Raw genomic sequence first — 8,220 nt, forward strand, 5'->3', positions numbered from 1 at the left:
TCCCACAAGGGCAAATGTCGAGCTGAACCAAGTCCCTGACTCCAACTCCATTACCTCACTGGTGAAATGAGATAAATACGCTTATTTGGCTCAAACAAATTCCTTTATGAAATGGATTACATTTGGATGTAATTTGATGTGAATAACCCCTACTCTAGAGTTGTTGTTCTTTTCATTTCGATTGTAATGAATACTAAATTACTTATTTTCCTGTTGGTGATTGTGTAGTAGTTTTGAGAGTCAGCTAATTGGTTAACTTTAATTACCTGTGGGGTTATCCTTATCGTAAATGTATAGCTCAAAACTTTAACATAAACTTAACCCAGTCTTGATTTGAACCCTCAAACTCATATTGAATGCTTAACTTTGCGGGGACTGCTGTGGGGATATATGGGAAGTAAGTCCCCAAGTTGGAAATAAGAACTTAAGTCCCCACTATTGATGAATACAATAACACACACACACACACACACAGTATTATATCAGAAGAATAACAGCATGGGTTACTGAACAAACGGAGGATAAGTGAACAGACAAAACACTCAGCTAATAGCCAAAACAGGATCAAGAGAGGGAAACAGTAGATCCATCTTGTAACTCATACACACACTAACACGGGCAAGCACACACTTTAATCTTTTAACACATTCCAGCAAACTTCATAATTAGTGGCACAGCCTAATAGCAAACCGGGCAGAACGTTTTCTCAGGTCATGGCAGAAAAAACATAAACATTAATCAGAGCGATAAAAAACAGCCTGCCAGTTAACAGAGCAAAGTTTTCTTAGGGTGAAAAGAGGTCAGTATCCTCCGAACAGAAATGCCATGTGGTTTTTTTGGAAAGACAGTCTGGCATCTCTATCTCAGATTATGGGATGGCGATTTAGCTTATTAGTAATACAATTATCCGTCAACCCTTGAGTTAGTGGCGCGCCGGCAGCTGTTCTCTAAGAGAAAGCCTTTGTATCATGTTACTCCATTATATTTATTGTGCTAAGCCTGGGAATTAAGTCTGTCCGTCTTTGTTTTAATTTGTTTTTCAAAGTCAAACAGACATCAATAAACATCAGATGCAAATCATGACAAAATACAGAGATATGATAGATGGTGTGAGGCTTCAAATCAACAATTAACTTCAGTACTGATCAATGGCGCTTTGATTCTCTGACAGTAATATCAATGGCAAACTAATTACATGTTTGATGCTATTAAAGGCCACTGTTCCCAATCTCTAAGATGCCATGAAACAAAAAACATTTATCAATAGCCAACTTTTTATTTGTACTGCTTTAGTCTCACACCACCCACCCACACACATCCAGGATCTGAATCCTTTAACTTGCATAACACGCTGTAGTACCTGAGCCACGGTGCCCTACATGCAGCTCGCAGCTCTGTGCAAGTGTTTGAAGCCACCAGAAGCTCATCTCACTTACTTCATTAAAAAACACAGGGAGATCGCCACACACACACACACACGACACACACACACACACACACACACACACACACACACACACACACACACACACACACACACACACACACACACACACACACACACACCACAACCACACACACACACACACCACACACACACAACACACACACACACACACACACACACACACACACACACCACACACACCACACACACACACACACACACACACACACACACACACACACACACACACACACACACACACAACACACACACACACACACACACACACACACACACACACACACACACACACACACACACACACACACACACACACACCACACACACACACACACACACACACACACACACACACACACACACACACACACACACACACACACCCACACACACACACACACACACACACACACACACACACACACACACACCCACACACACACACACCACACACACATCCTCTCGCTGCTTGCCTCAGAACCTAGAAGTGTATCATCCGTCATGCACCCAGAAGGGCAGCGGTTACCACATGTCATTCATCTTCACTCAGAACCAGTCCCACATTCATATATTCATGACTAATGAAAATAATACAACAGCTAATTCAAAAACATGTTTGCATATACTACACACAGATAACTAAATCGATTATGAGAACCGATTAGATTTAACATTATTTCTAATTATTTAATTTGTTGATAATGAGAAACAACATTTAAGAGACTAATCAAGCAAACATTTTAAACATCTGCTGTTTTTGGAAATGTTATAGCCTAAACAATTATATTAGTCAACAAAGTCATTGATATACACTGAACAAAAATATAAACGCAACACTTTTATTTTTGATGAACTCAAAGATCTAAAACATTTTCTATAAACACAAAATAACCATTTCTCTCAAATATTGTTAGGGTAACCGTTAGGGTAATGTTGTGAATCGAGTGGCCCATGGTGGTGGTGGGGTTATGGTATGGGCAGGCGTATGTTATGGACGACAAACACAGGCCACTCGATTCACAACATTACCCTACCCCTCACACCAGATACTGACTGGTTTTCGGACCCCCCCAGACCCCCCCAATAAAGCAAAAATGCACGTTTCAGAGTGGCCTTTTATTATGGCCAGCCTAAGGCACACCTGTGCAATAATCAAGCTGTCTAATCAGCATCTTGATATGCCACACCTGTGAGGTGGGATGGATTATCTCGACAAAGGAGAAGTGCTCACTATCACAGATTTTTTCAGATTTGTGAACAATATTTGAGAGAAATGGTTATTTTGTGTATATAGAAAATGTTTTAGATCTTTGAGTTCATCTCATGAAAAATGGGAGCAAAAACAAAAGTGTTGCGTTTATATTTTTGTTCAGTGTATTTACTGTTAATGATAAACCATTGGTTGCACCACAAATGAGATTTACACAAGTATATTCAGAGGCCACACACTTCCTTGCATGCAAAATACATGCACAGAAGCCAACTCACTGCTTTCAACCATCTATAGCAACAATGAGAAACCCAGAGTTCCTCAGATTAAGCCACACTTTGGCAACCGGGAGCCAATGTCACCCACGGTTGAGAAGCACAGGATGGGAAACTCGAGACAACACCACACTTTAGAGAACTTCCATCTGCAGCTTCCTCCAGGAATATTACAACCCATTTCCAACGGTCATTATCCCAGAGCCGAATCTGAAGGTGTGATCGGGGCCAGTTCATTTGATCCAAATTTGAAGATTGCACTGTAGTAAGTCAAAACATTGGAAACTTGGTTTATCTGAAGGAAAGTGGAACTATTCCAAAAGTAGTCTCACTATAGACAGACAGCATCTACTGCCTTCCACTGGAAAGACATATGTTTTTGAATATTTAGCCAGTGTCTGTAGTCTTTCCCATTCAGCTGACCTGATCAGCAGGATCCATTCCCTACTGCCTGGAAAAAGACCATGAATAAGGATGAAGGCGGTTACTTCAGAACTGGGCATCAGAACAAACAAAAGTTGAATTTCACCATCTAAAAACTCCAGCTAGTCAATCACTTTGCATCTGACAGGGGAGTGCAGTCATTTCCTTTGATTGGTTGAGGCAGTCATACAGTAATATCTTCTCCAGAACAGCAGATAGATGGGTCTTCATATTGTAAGTATAAAGGTAACATCTGTATTTCCTCTTGGGAAGGCTACAGTACACTGTCAGGAAAAGAAAAAGCTGCAGTGCGAAAATATGAGGTATGACTCAGGATGATTAGGTATCGGGGTTTGATTCATTCTGCCAGAGTTGATTTATTATTAACACGTTTCTTTGATAACACATTGCAAAGAATGAACTCAAGCCTCATAATTCAAACTTTTTCTCCCTTCTGTTGCAGAACCGAGAATGAAAAGTGAAACAAGCCGGAAAGGTTACTGCTAAAGGAGGATAAGAGAGAGAATACAAATTATGAAACCATGCTTTTATCTTTGTTAATTTATGTAATACATATTTAAGAAATTCTGCTTATGCACCAATATGCCTAAAGGTCTGCTACATAGGTAATTAAAACCAACCGATCAGCCACATTATAATTACAATATGATTTGGGGAATTACTTTAAATGTCATGATGATAATCACAGCAAGATGGTAGACTTAGTGATTGTAGCTGCCATGGCAACCAACAGGCCCTGAAGGGGTGAAGTTAATGAAATGTGGAGCAATCAGCACTGGGGATTTCTTATCAATGGGAATCTTATTTTCCGACTCTACTACTAAAGCTATTAATAACTGCCTGGCCCTCATGTGGATGGATGATGCAAACAAAAGTGGCTTTCCAGGAAATCAAAGCTACTCCATCACGCCATATTGAGGCTTAACACTGGTTATAGTTTACATGCTGCCTAATAAACAGACATTTCATGAAATCCCCTCAATATTGAGTCTTGGGTTTATGTAATGGCTTAGACGGTGGTCCGAGAGGTAAATAAAGACACCAACACAAACCCCAGGCATCAGCAAAGTGCAGTTAGTGAAAGATGGAGGGTAAATAATTCCACTAGCTACTTGTGGAGCCGGGAAAGAGGAAAACAATCTTTAGTTGCTCGGTTTGCTGTCATCTACCCATGTAACACTGTGTGTGTGTGTGTGTGTGTGTGTGTGTGTGTGTGTGTGTGTGTGTGTGTGTGTGTGTGTGTGTGTGTGTGTGTATGTATGTGTGTGTGTGTGTGTGTGTGTGTGTGTGTGTGTGTGTGTGGTGTGTGTGTGTGTGTGTGTGTGTGTGTGTGTGTGTGTGTGTGTGTGTGTGTGAGGAAGTGTCTGAGTCACTTTCCGATTGGTGTACTAATTTCCCTTGCACAAAAAAAACAAAACCCAGGAAAAAACAATTCTAGGATACAATAAGACAGATAATTTTTGATTGAGCTGCAACATTTGGGTGGGAAAATGCTTTGTGTTTTTTCCCCTCGCTCTTTTTGTCTCTGCTGGCAGTGCTCCATGATTCGATGAGCTGAAGCAGATATTACAACAAATCCTTCGCTCTCTACAGTTTTCTCTGCAATATTGTTTGTGTGGTGTCTTTGTATTTTTAATTAAAAAGTCAGACATTCGACTGTGAGAAAGGAGTTATAGAGAAATCCATGTACATAATTAAACTTGATTTAAAAATACTAAATTCCCTTGTTATGGGTTGGGTTTTTTGGAAGACAAAAAGAGGACAACAGTGTGTACATTACAGGCATGACTTCAGTGTCAATGTGGGTGGTGAAGGCGCAGTTTGATTACACTGTATATCGCCAGAGTTTAAAGTAAACTCTCACAATTGCTTGAGATTTGGAGAAGAATAAAGCCTCAACTTGGACATCCCCTGGAGAAATACCATTAAAGTAAACAAAAAAAGACCCTTTAAGGCTGTGGACGGCAGTATTATATTTCTTCTTAACCAAAAGCCAAAATGTATTCAAGCTTGAAACAGAGATTTAACAATGTTTGCCAGCATGATTCATAGTAGCATCTGTTTTTTTTAGAAAAAGATGAAGAAACCAAGCCAAGTCTGATGCCACGTTGCTGCCAACATGAACCCCAAATAATCCGATAAACAATGAAGAGATGGGGGTTGTAGGGTAGTGGGGACTCTGCAGTCACCTCCCCCAAAAGTAATTGTAATATTTTGTCTTACAGTGGATGCTGTTGTCTAAGAAGAGCATGTATTTGGAACAAAGCCCTGATGAGAATACACTGACAGTGGCAGTCAGTATAATGCTCATCCATGCAGCTGCACTGAACCAAATGGAGAGTAAGGTAAACAGCTGACTGTTTACTTTGTTGATAAGCGCCTCCAAAAGACTTGACACTAACTGAATGAATTGACCTCTCTGCTTTGACACACTTGGTATAGATAGTGTTAGAAACCCAGTTTGTAATGTGAATGACATGACCTATCAGTTCTATGCTGTGTTATTGTATGAGGATAAGTCTATCAGAAGGAGGTCAGGGGTCAAGGTGGACACCTCACCTACCATACCACCATTTAATGTACAATATATTTAAGAATCAATCCCAGACAGAAAATAGCCTATCCAGAGTTTGTTACAATCCTGCTTTTGTAAAGGAGACCCACTGAGCAGCTGATGTGAGTAATTATGAGTTGTTTGTACAAACATGAGCTCTACTCAGTTACAGCCGCACCAATATCCGTATGGTTTCTATTAGAACATGTCTTGCTGCTGCACGCCTCATAACTCTGCAAGAAACCAAACTCTGACTGGTTGTAGCAGACCAGAGGCTGAGGCTGAGAATACTACAGAGCCAGAGCACATGGGAAACATGTAAGTGGATAGTGTAATAATGCAAAGATACGTATCCTTCTTTACAGCAAGAAACTACGAGCTGTGGATGCCAGCGGACACAAGATATGACTGGAATAACTATTGTGGTTAGGCACTTAAATATGCCCCTGGGTTCCCTTGTTTAGCTTTTGGCCATGTAAACAGACAGTACTGGCAGCCATAAATACACTTGCTGATTAAAATAAGTACAACTGTGTCAGAATGTATTTGCTGGATATTAAAACTATTTAAAATCCTCCTGGACTTCTTATTTGTATGTTTCAGGTACATGATCTTTAATGTCTACTGAGATAGTCCCTCTGCGATTTTTGGTTCTGTTTTCATAATCGTACTGAAAAATGGTAACCTACACCAACAGCAGAGCGCAACCTGCTGTAGTTAATGGTCTCAGTGCCTTGCTCAAAGGTGAATAGCAGTATTTAAAATGCTCTCCACTATGATGCCTCAAAGTCTTCTTAAGTGGTCTCACCAGGAAATATTAAGTAGATTGGTCCACTATAGTTGTTTCCCTTAAAGTGGTCCGGACCTCAATCCTTAAGTCTATTCACACAAAAGGAATCCCTGAGGAGGAAACCACTTACTTACAGTCAACATATAGTTCCATAAGACATAATAAGACGCCTACAATATACAGGCCTATAGTGACTAACCTCCCTTCCATGTTCAGCATATATATTTTTTTTAATCTAGCTGTTTAGCCAGGTTGTCTGTGCAAATGGATCAATAATCAATACCAGTCGATGCTGCATCATCAGGATCCATTGATCTAATACTATTGTTGCCCCTGTAGTATGGTTTCCCCACATCTCAGTACGCGGACAAGCTACCAGCTCAAGCATGCAAGGTGCAGATGCAGGGTGCACCCATCTATAGGGAGAGCCAGAAGCTCCCACCCAAAAAGAGCAAATATCTCTACCTTTCCCCCTTATTGATCAGAAGCATCAGAGCACATGATGAAAATAAAGCAGCTGTCACTTACATTCATCTGACCCACTCCACAGCTCTGGATGTTTGCTCTGGATCTCCTCTCCAAAACTGATTAGTATGCAAACGGCTTTCCAATTCCCCCTTTCGACACACAATCCACCAGGACAACAATCTTGAATGGAGCCTCTCTGGCCAGCTGGACTGAGCTTTTTACATAATATCCACACAAAAAATGACAGTTCCACAGATGTTCTAATCCAATAGACGGGTAGGTTGTGTTATTCCTCCAGTGAAGGGTCTTTTCTTGGTCCCCGTGTCAGGTGAGCGCGTTCAGATCAGCTGTGAATCTCTCCGTTCCTTCGCTGTCTGCAGAAGAAAGGATCCGTCTGTGGCTCCGCAGTGCTCCGGCTCTTTCGCTGATCTTAAACGTTTCTCTCCTCTTTTTCCCCCCTCAGCATCCAGTCACTCAGACTCGGCGTGTGTTAGTATGAGCTGAGACAGAGCCGCTTCAGGGCACCGTGCACCTCACCGACTGAAAGCCGACTCCTCCGCCACAAGGCCCAGCCCCCCTACTCTCCTCCCCCTCCTCCTCCCTTCAGCGATTTGGGTTGCTAATTTATTCGGGTAGCTACACAAAAGGGGGGACAGATGAGAGGGAGGCTGTGGAATACAGTGGGGAGAGAGAGGAGAGAGGAGATTGGAGAGCACTTTGGTGCCCCCCAGCTCCGTGCAGTGGAAGTAGTCTTTGAAACAAAGGGGTATGCAGCATCAAAAGAGGAGTTTAGCTCAGCATGGCACATTGTGTATGGAAATTAGTAATTAAAAGCATTATTTTTATTTACCCTCTTTGTGGGGACTTACTCTTATTATATTATACAGAAGGATAACCATACACGATTCAATGTAAGTCCCTGTATGAACATTTAAGGACATTTTGTAATTTATCTTGTGATTTTTTATTTTCTGAAGAATCAAAAGAATGGTTATGGTATATTTTAAAGTA

The 8,220-nt window shown here is 41.1% G+C and overlaps 1 protein-coding gene across 1 annotated transcript in view; it reads right to left on the reverse strand.

Annotated features, from left to right (window-relative positions):
- LOC117536219 (protocadherin-16-like) overlaps nucleotides 1–7,791 on the reverse strand; it is an 84,830-nt gene extending 77,039 nt beyond the window's left edge. The window contains exon 1 of the mRNA XM_034201007.1: nucleotides 7,270–7,791. The gene's annotated coding sequence lies outside the window, so the exon portion shown is untranslated. The remainder of the gene's footprint in view (nucleotides 1–7,269) is intronic.
- Between the last annotated feature and the right edge of the window lie 429 nt (nucleotides 7,792–8,220).

The sequence above is a fragment of the Gymnodraco acuticeps genome, unplaced genomic scaffold, assembly GCF_902827175.1.
Source record: "Gymnodraco acuticeps unplaced genomic scaffold, fGymAcu1.1, whole genome shotgun sequence".
NCBI lineage: Eukaryota > Metazoa > Chordata > Actinopteri > Perciformes > Bathydraconidae > Gymnodraco > Gymnodraco acuticeps.